The following is a 9,710-nucleotide window of genomic DNA, read 5'->3' as shown; positions in this document are numbered from 1 at the left end:
ATGATGAATTCCCTGAAGTCACCATCAACGTGGCTGATAAAAGAAAGTCTAAGTGGCATTCGAATGAATTGAGACCCGACTTTTTCTTAGGAGGAAAAGTCAATTCAAGAATTGCCCGACGGAAGTCTCGACTCCGGCCAGGAGCTATCAGGAGAATGCATGAAGAGATGTCATCAGAGCATGAGCTCTCGGACACTTGTTCTGTGATCGCTTCGGATGATACATCATCTAGCATAGGACAAACCAGAGAAATACTCACGATCACATCTGATCAATTTGCTCAAATACTTCAAGAAGCTCTAGCTAAACAACGTGAAGAAATTAGAGCTGAAGTAAAGACAGAGATGGAGTTAGCTATCCAACAAATGAGAGAATTGCTAGCTCAGCGACCTCAACTCCCTGAGTCCAGTCAAAGAACTGAATCCAGCCGCCGCAATCAAAATATTGCAGACGACAGTGATCCAGAAGTGGATGAAGTCATCTTGGCTGATACACCTCCCAATAGCAATAACGCTGGGGGTGGTTTAAAGGATCCTCCCAATAACGATATTGGAGGTGGTTCAATAGCACCTCTTACAGGGGGTGGTCTAACTCATTCTCCTCAACATCCTTCGAATGAAGATATAGACGAAAACGAGAAAATGAAAGAGCTTGAAAACAAGGTCAACGCTCTGATGACAGCTCAAGAAGTGAAGAAGACGGGTATTCCATGTCCCTATCCAAGAGAATGGGATTCAATACCGTATCCAACAAAGTTCAACCTGATTAACTTCACACCATTTGAGGGGAAGAGCTCGCCTATTCAGCACTTGATTTATTTCAAGTCTCATTTGGGCATGATCTCTGGGAACGAGGCGTTAATGGTCCGGTCATTCGTTGGCACCCTTCGTGGGCCCGCCTTCGATTGGTACCGACGGCTCAAGTCAAGGAGCATCAGTTGCTGGGATGACATGGAAAGTTTGTTCCTCAGTAATTTCTTCGATGATGACACCGAAGTGTCAATCGAAACCCTTTTGGATGAGAAGCAAAAAGACGGAGAGTCGGTCGATAATTTTGTCAAACGCTTCCGTGACAAGGCAATTAGTTGCAAGGATCCTGTTACAGAGGAGTTCATCTTGCAAACATGCCATAATAATCTTTCCATCGATGTCCTGGAAGCCCTGGGGGTCGTGCCGTCCACAACTTGGAAGGAGTTAAAATTCCGTGGTGAACAGGCCGAACACTTTCTTAAAAGAAAGAAAGCTGAGAGAAGCCGACCGACGACATCTACAATCACTGAGAACGTGACTCTCGATCCGAGGTTCCAAAAGGAATATTCTTTCGAAGATGATGAAGCTCCATCCATATTGGAATACCTCCTCGCCAATGATAAAATTGAGCTACCACCTATCAAAGATCAGGATGGAGCTAAGATGATTACGGATCCGAATTACTGTGCATACCACAGAAGGATTCTTCATCCCACCGAAATTTGCTTTGGACTCAAAAACAAAATCCAAGCCTTAATTGACTCCGGCGTCATAACGGCGAAAGAAGTCGAGTAAAGACGACCATAATACTCCATCGGATACACGAGTTTAAACTGTTTTCCCTAACTCCATTGGGTACACGAGTATAAACTGTTTCCCCTCACTCCGAAAAGTATACGTATCCAACTGAGTACAATGTTAAACCCGGTTTCGCAAAGGAAGCTGGGGGTGGATGATTTATGTAACGGGAAGTTCCTGGAGAATCTTATATTCTTAAGGATAACCCGAACATGCGACTGAGAATAACGTACTCCTCGTTACACCCAGTTTTGCAAAGAAAGCTGGGGGTGAATTTATATAACGGAAGTTTCTGGAAAATCTTATATTCTTAAGGATAACCCGAACATGCGACTGAGGATAACGCACTCCTCGTTACACCCAGTTTTGCAAAGAAAGCTGGGGGTGGATAATTCATGTAACGGGAAGTTCCCGAAAGAATGTTAAATGTAATATTCTTAGGGATAACCCCGATCATTATGAACAAAGTGATAAACAATAAACTCCTACTATGACTTCCGAATACTCTTTTGCTGAGATGAGATTCGATCACCTCTTTAGATCAATCTTCCCTCACAAAATTCCCATTTTGGTCAAACCTTTAAACAGTTAGGACCAAAGCCAAAATCCCCTCTCGATTCGTTCCATGAACGAGAGGTCCACAAATTGAACGATCAAACCTTTAAACAGTTAGGATCGTCTCAAAACTCCCACTTGGTCAAACCTTTAAACAGTTAGGACCAAAGCCAAAATCCCCTCTCGATTCGTTCCATGAACGAGAGGTCCACAAATTGAACGATCAAACCTTTAAACAGTTAGGATCGTCTCAAATTCCCATCTTGGTCAAACCTTTAAACAGTTAGGACCAAAGCCAAAATCCCCTCTCGATTCGTTCCATGAACGAGAGGTCCACAAATTGAACGATCAAACCTTTAAACAGTTAGGATCGTCTCAAATTCCCATCTTGGTCAAACCTTTAAACAGTTAGGACCAAAGCCAAAATCCCCTCTCGATTCGTTCCATGAACGAGAGGTCCACAAATTGAACGATCAAACCTTTAAACAGTTAGGATCGTCTCAAATTCCCATCTTGGTCAAACCTTTAAACAGTTAGGACCAAAGCCAAAATCCCCTCTCGATTCGTTCCATGAACGAGAGGTCCACAAATTGAACGATCAAACCTTTAAACAGTTAGGATCGTCTCAAATTCCCATCTTGGTCAAACCTTTAAACAGTTAGGACCAAAGCCAAAATCCCCTCTCGATTCGTTCCATGAACGAGAGGTCCACAAATTGAACGATCAAACCTTTAAACAGTTAGGATCGTCTCAAATTCCCATCTTGGTCAAACCTTTAAACAGTTAGGACCAAAGCCAAAATCCCCTCTCGATTCGTTCCATGAACGAGAGGTCCACAAATTGAACGATCAAACCTTTAAACAGTTAGGATCGTCTCAAATTCCCATCTTGGTCAAACCTTTAAACAGTTAGGACCAAAGCCAAAATCCCCTCTCGATTCGTTCCATGAACGAGAGGTCCACAAATTGAACGATCAAACCTTTAAACAGTTAGGATCGTCTCAAATTCCCATCTTGGTCAAACCTTTAAACAGTTAGGACCAAAGCCAAAATCCCCTCTCGATTCGTTCCATGAACGAGAGGTCCACAAATTGAACGATCAAACCTTTAAACAGTTAGGATCGTCTCAAATTCCCATCTTGGTCAAACCTTTAAACAGTTAGGACCAAAGCCAAAATCCCCTCTCGATTCGTTCCATGAACGAGAGGTCCACAAATTGAACGATCAAACCTTTAAACAGTTAGGATCGTCTCAAATTCCCATCTTGGTCAAACCTTTAAACAGTTAGGACCAAAGCCAAAATCCCCTCTCGATTCGTTCCATGAACGAGAGGTCCACAAATTGAACGATCAAACCTTTAAACAGTTAGGATCGTCTCAAATTCCCATCTTGGTCAAACCTTTAAACAGTTAGGACCAAAGCCAAAATCCCCTCTTGATTCCTTCCATGAACAAGAGGTCCACCTTCGATTTGCGCAATCAAACCTATAAAAGTTAGGATTGCTTCCAATCTCAATTGATCAAACCTTATTCAGATTCTCTGAATAGAAATCCCAATTTAAATTTCCTTTGTACCAGGAGATAGAATATAAAATTCTTCCTCTCCATCATCGGGTTTATCTCTACCAACAAACAAGAGACCAGGAGATAGAATATAAAATTCTTCCTCTCCATCATCGGGTTTATCTCTACCAACAAACAAGAGACCAGGAGATAGAATATAAAATTCTTCCTCTCCATCATCGGGTTCATCTCTACCAACAAAAAAGAGACCATATTACTCCAATAGGTACACGAGTCTAAACTGTTTCCCTATCATCAACAGGAAGTTTCTAGAGAATATTACTCAGAATATTCTTAAGAATAACCTGAATACTCCAAATAGGTACAAGAGTCTAAACTGTCTCCCTACCCTTAACAGGAAGTTTCTGGAGAATATCACTTAAAATATTCTTAAGAATAACCTGGCTACCCCAAATGGGTATACGAGGTTAAGCTATTGTGTTCTTATGGAGACTGATTTCACAAACACAAATTCCAGCTTCAATTCAAGATCTCGACAACAGTTAAGCGATAAACGCGATGCTGGATAAATCTTAGCTATTCTACAAAGCACTGAATAGATTGAGAGACAAAGAGATCAAAAGTTGAAACCACCTATGGGTTCCTCTACATGATCTACTCAATCAAGCATTGAAAGGATCATAAGTAAGACCTATCTTATCCAAAGCATCCCAGAACTCCTCTATAAAAGATTGAGTCTGGAATACTTTGGAGGGGGTATCTGTAGGCGTCAAAAAATGCTGAAAGATATCCAAATACAGCTCAAGAGGAAATCATCCAAAAAGGCAGAAGAACACAAGTTTGGGATGTCTCGCATGCGAGACAGTCTTTACTGTCTCGCCATGCGAGACAGCATCGTGCGAGACGGTCTTTACTGTCTCGCGGGCGAGACAGTCTTTGCTGTCTCGCCCACGCGAGACAGTCTTTGCTGTCTCGCACACGCGAGACAGTCTTTGCTGTCTCGCACGTAAGACAGCTTTCAGATGGTCAAAACTACCTTTGCAACTGCCCTACACGTGGCCACTAACTATTCAAGAACGTGGGAAACGTCGTGGGCGAGAATCACGTGGATAACTGCCAAAATAACGGAGTTTGAAACGTGGGAAGACAATTAAAACGAAAACTGCCTGCGGTTACTGTTTCCGAGATAGTATTTACTGTCTCCCGGTGTCTCGCGGGCCGAGACAGCAAACACTGTCTCGCCCAGCGAGACAGCAAACATTGTCTCGCGAACCTGTTTTCTGCCAACTGTTCTTGGAGGTTATAAATACCCTCCTAAGGCCATTTTTCCAAGAGGCTGATCATTTTTGAGCACTTCAGAGCAATCCAGAGCAGAGGGAGAGCAGAGTTCTTGAGATTACGGCCACTCCTTGATATTCAGGCTTTGACTTGATTTCAAGAAGAACGACTATCTTACTTCGATAAGATATCGTTTCAATTTCTAACTTCGATAACGAAGGAGGAATCATAAACCCCTCACGATTCGATCAGAATCTGTGATTTGGTGGTCCACGAGCTAACGCGCTCCCGACACAGGCAAAGAACCCACGAAAGCAGTGATCCAAACAACGATCCTGCGTTTATTTTCTCAAGAGTTGTAATTTTCTTTTTGTTGTGTAAAAGAGTCTTATAAAAAAGCTGTTTTCTTTGAGTTTTATTGTAATCGACTGAAGATATAATGAATTCCACAACGAGAGCAACTTTTGACGAAAACACCTGATATCATGTTAGTTCTAACTTCCAGCTAGTGTTATTTTTAATATAAGTGTTAGTTCTAGTTGTATGTTAGTTCTAGTTGAGCTCCTGTTAGTTCTAACGGTTCTCGTGTTAGTTCTAGCTGATGTCATGTTAGTACTATTTCCAGCTAGTGTTATTTCTAGTGGTATGCTAGTTCTAGTTGAGCCCCTGTTAGTTCTAGTGGTTCTCGTGTTATTTCTAGCTGATTTCATGTTAATTCTACTTTCAGTTAGTGTTATTTTTAATATAAGCGTTAGTTCTAGTGGTATGTTAGTTCTAATTGAGCCCCTGTTAGTTCTAGCGGTTCTCGTGTTAGTTCTAGCTGATTTTATATTAGTTTCTACTTCCGGCTAGTATTATTTCTAATATAAACATTAGTTCTAGTGGTATGTTAGTTCTAGTTGAGTCCTTGTTAGTTCTACATGTTAGTTCTAGTGGTTCTCTTGTTAGTTCTAGCTGATGTCATGTTAGTTCTAACTTCCAGCTAATGTTATTTCTAAAATAAGCATTAGTTCAGTGGTATGTTAGTTCTAATTGAGCCTCTGTTAGTTCTACTTGTTAGTTCTAGTGGTTCTCGTGTTAGTTCTAGTTGATGTCATGTTGGTTCTAACTTTCAGCTAGTGTTATTTCTAATATAAGGGTTAGTTCTAGTGGTATGTTAGTTCTAGTTGAGCTTCTGCTAGTTCTAGCGGTTCTCGTGTTAGTTCTACTTCTAGCTAGTGTTATTTTTAATATAAGTGTTAGTCCTAGTGAGTTAAGATAAACCTAACATGAATTAGAAGTAACATGAAGTGAGTTAGAACTAACAAATAGCCCAAGAGCCCTAAGACCCAAGGCTTAATCAAAAACCTTTAAATATATATATTGTAGTTGCAGGAGTTTAAACTCCTAACCTCCTCTCCAAATTCCCAAGTTTTACCACTAGACCAAGTAGCTAAAGTATTAATGTTAGTTTCACTTAAAGTTAGTTTTAATATGAATTAGAACTAACATGAAATAAGTTATAAGTTAGAACTAATATGAAATAAGTTATAAGTTAGAACTAACATGAGTTATTGCTCATGATAGAGTTTAAAAAAGGACGGGAAATTTCCGTCAGATCGCATTAATGGGACGTGACTTTTCGTGTTTTTGGGAATCAGAGGCGTCTGTGGAAGATAAGTGGAGGGGTAATTTCGGGGTTTTTTTTTCAAAATACAATCTCTTTTTTGTGTTGCTGACGTGGATGGGCTTTGAAACATTAAATGCTATTTTTTAGGGCTGAATCACATGGGCCAAAATACAATGGGCTGGGTCATATGGGGTTTCCGCTTTTGGGGCCGGGACACGTTTTTCCCAAGAAAATGTTATAGGGAAAATAGGAGTTTATAAATATTCTCAATTACTCCCCTCCAAGACAAACAAGAAAACAAAAAACTAATCATCAAGAATTGTGCAAAGCAACATAACCCCTTAAAAACAAAAAATAATAAAATAAAAACACTAGACGTTGATGTCCATACAACTGCTTTATGGGATACTCCCTTCATGTCTCCGTATAAATCCGTACTTGAGGTGAACTTCATTTGGCTCTGATCAATCAACTTTATTAAAGCAAATTTAATAATAAATTAACAACCTTGTAATTAGTCACAAGTATACATATGTAGCTCTAGAATGAGACAATGTGAGCCAGCTTTCAAAATTCCAACATGCACACATCGGCTCCGAAAAATGTTAACTTTAACTTATCACCTAACAATAAGCATTAAAGCACTAACGTGTCATTAATTTACTAATACTACTTTGTCTTAGTGTTTCATGAAATCCAAAGCAAGCATAACCATCCAAAGGAGTCCAATAGTACAGAGCAACATGCATCTGGCTTTGTAATCTTTTGGACCGCTCTTTAGGATTTATCCGCCTTAAGATAATTAACTCCGTAATAATATTTAATCATAAGGGTAAGCAAAGGTGGCTGCATTACTTGATGCTTTTGGACTTTGACTCCACCAGTTATTTTCAAGATCCAACCAACTAGGCCTGTTACTGATTGAAAATCAAAGTAATTAGACCGTTAATTGTTTTTTAATCCGAAACTTGGATTTGCCTCGATCTCATCCAATGACCACGGAATATATATAGGTATACGTCTCAAATTTGGGATGCGAGAGCTTGATTATTTGGAGGTAGATATATAGTCATAATATTTGCTTATAGCGATACAATGCACAAGGGATAACTGGCAAGTGATAGCTCATAACTTTAAAATATTTAAGAAATATTGTTCATGGAGATAGTAAGATCTCATGCAACCAAAATAATTAAAAAGAATATATATTATAATATCAAGAAGGTGTTTGTGGATTTTTTATTATTTAATTTTTTGGGTGACAAAGTAGCTTTTAAGCTACTATTCAATATCCACATGTTTGTTAAGATATCCGAAAAGCTAATTTTAGGTCATACTTTAAAAGTTGAGGCTCCTCAGCTTTTAAAATGCTAGCTTATAATCTCATCTAAATAAGTTAGGCTTGAAAAAATAAATAATTTTTTTCTACCCATACAGAAGCGAAAAACTACCAAAAGCTAGCATGTAAGCTTCAAAAAACAAAATTTCTCAAACACACCCTCCAAAAGGTAGGAATGAGTGTTGGATTTAAATCTAATTAAATCTATTTGTGGGCATATATGTTATATCAGTGTGTGTTGCTATCTTTCAGTTGACACGCATAAAGTGATCAATCAGGTAATTGGGTCAATGAGTATTTAAATATGTCATGAGCTAAATGTGCGGATACCAGGTTATAATTATAATTTGATGAGGGGTCAAATTATAAAAGTATAACAACTATAAATAAGGGGTTATGGTCCATAATCTAAGGTTCCACTCTCATTCTCTCCACCCCCATCTAAAGAGAATTTCAAAAAAAAAAAAAGAACCCTTAAGATTAGAAGATCACCAAAACCCAAATTTTCAGATCCGTGCAATGAATTCAGGTATTGCTTCCGCTCATTGTTGTTTTTTATTCCATTTGAATTAATCATGGTTTTATGGATTATATCTCAGATATTTAGATCTAACAATGGGGTTGTAAAGTTGACTTGAACAGTAATATTGGTCACAAACCTCCTCTAGAACTACATATCATATCACCCAAAAGAGACGAGTCGTGGGGGAATCAGGATTCAGTTCTCATGTGTGCCAAATGCCAGCAGTTCTGATTGTTAGTTTTATTGTTATGCACGTCAAAGACATATTTTCCTTAAAAAAAACGTTCAGTTTTTTTTTCTTTTCTTTTTTTTTTTTGTGGGGTTGGGGGGGGTTGTATCAGTCAATATCAAATTTAAAGAGTAATAAGTGTTACAAAATCTACGTATAAGGGTCTATGTGCAATTAATCATATTCTACATAAATCGAAAATAAAAACCAATCAGTTTCTCACTTTTGTTCAAACGTGGGACCCTTTTTTTTTCGGTTGAAAGTGGGGGCTGCTTTAAAAGTATGAAAAAAATACCCAAATTTGGGGGTGGGGTTTTAATAGAGGGGTGGAGTTGAATGCGGGCATAGGAGCTTGTGCCGGTTGAGTCAGAGTAAACTTGTTTGGTGCGTACAAGTAAAGGTACGTTGGGTCCCACATCGGGTATAACATCATCTCCTGCCACGTGTACTAAATAATATTGTTGGTCGGTGGATGGTCCTACCTAAGCTTTGCCCACCAATATCCGTAGTTTTGGCTCGAGCCTCAGTGGCCAAGGGGTGAGGATTGAGTTCGATGAGAATCGAATATTTTGACGTTGGGTCCCACATCGCTAAATTTTAAATCATGATTGAAAGCTTAGATACATACTCTTTCATAAAATCATCTTAACCAATCTTACATAATGCAAAGAAAATCCATCTTTTTTTTTTCTACGAGTCATAAAATCAAATGGAACTTGTTAACGAGCGCCCCTACAGCACTCGATAACTATAAAAGAGGTCGGTTTTGTTAAAAGTGTGCCCTCTCTCCTTGTTATCCCCTCACACAACAAATAAACTCAACATTACAGCAACACATATTTCAGTAGTAAAGGGATCATATTTCAATCGAGTCTGAATTTAATGAGACCCTTTTGAGGAAAAATGTTTTTTCTCTTTATCCTTTTTGTCAAATTTGTACACGATAGTACGGCCGCTAGATTGACTCATGAGTGGGTGAAGTCGACGGTCAATGATTGTGAGCCTGAAAACAAAGTGTATAAAATCAAACTTTTGATGGATTTGTCTCATGATGGAGAACAAAGTTACACGACTTTGTGGAACAAACCGAGGTCAGGTTGCCATTTCT

Source organism: Asparagus officinalis, chromosome 5 (assembly GCF_001876935.1).
Source record: "Asparagus officinalis chromosome 5, Aspof.V1, whole genome shotgun sequence".
Lineage (NCBI taxonomy): Eukaryota > Viridiplantae > Streptophyta > Magnoliopsida > Asparagales > Asparagaceae > Asparagus > Asparagus officinalis.
Note: the sequence above shows the minus strand (reverse complement) of the source record.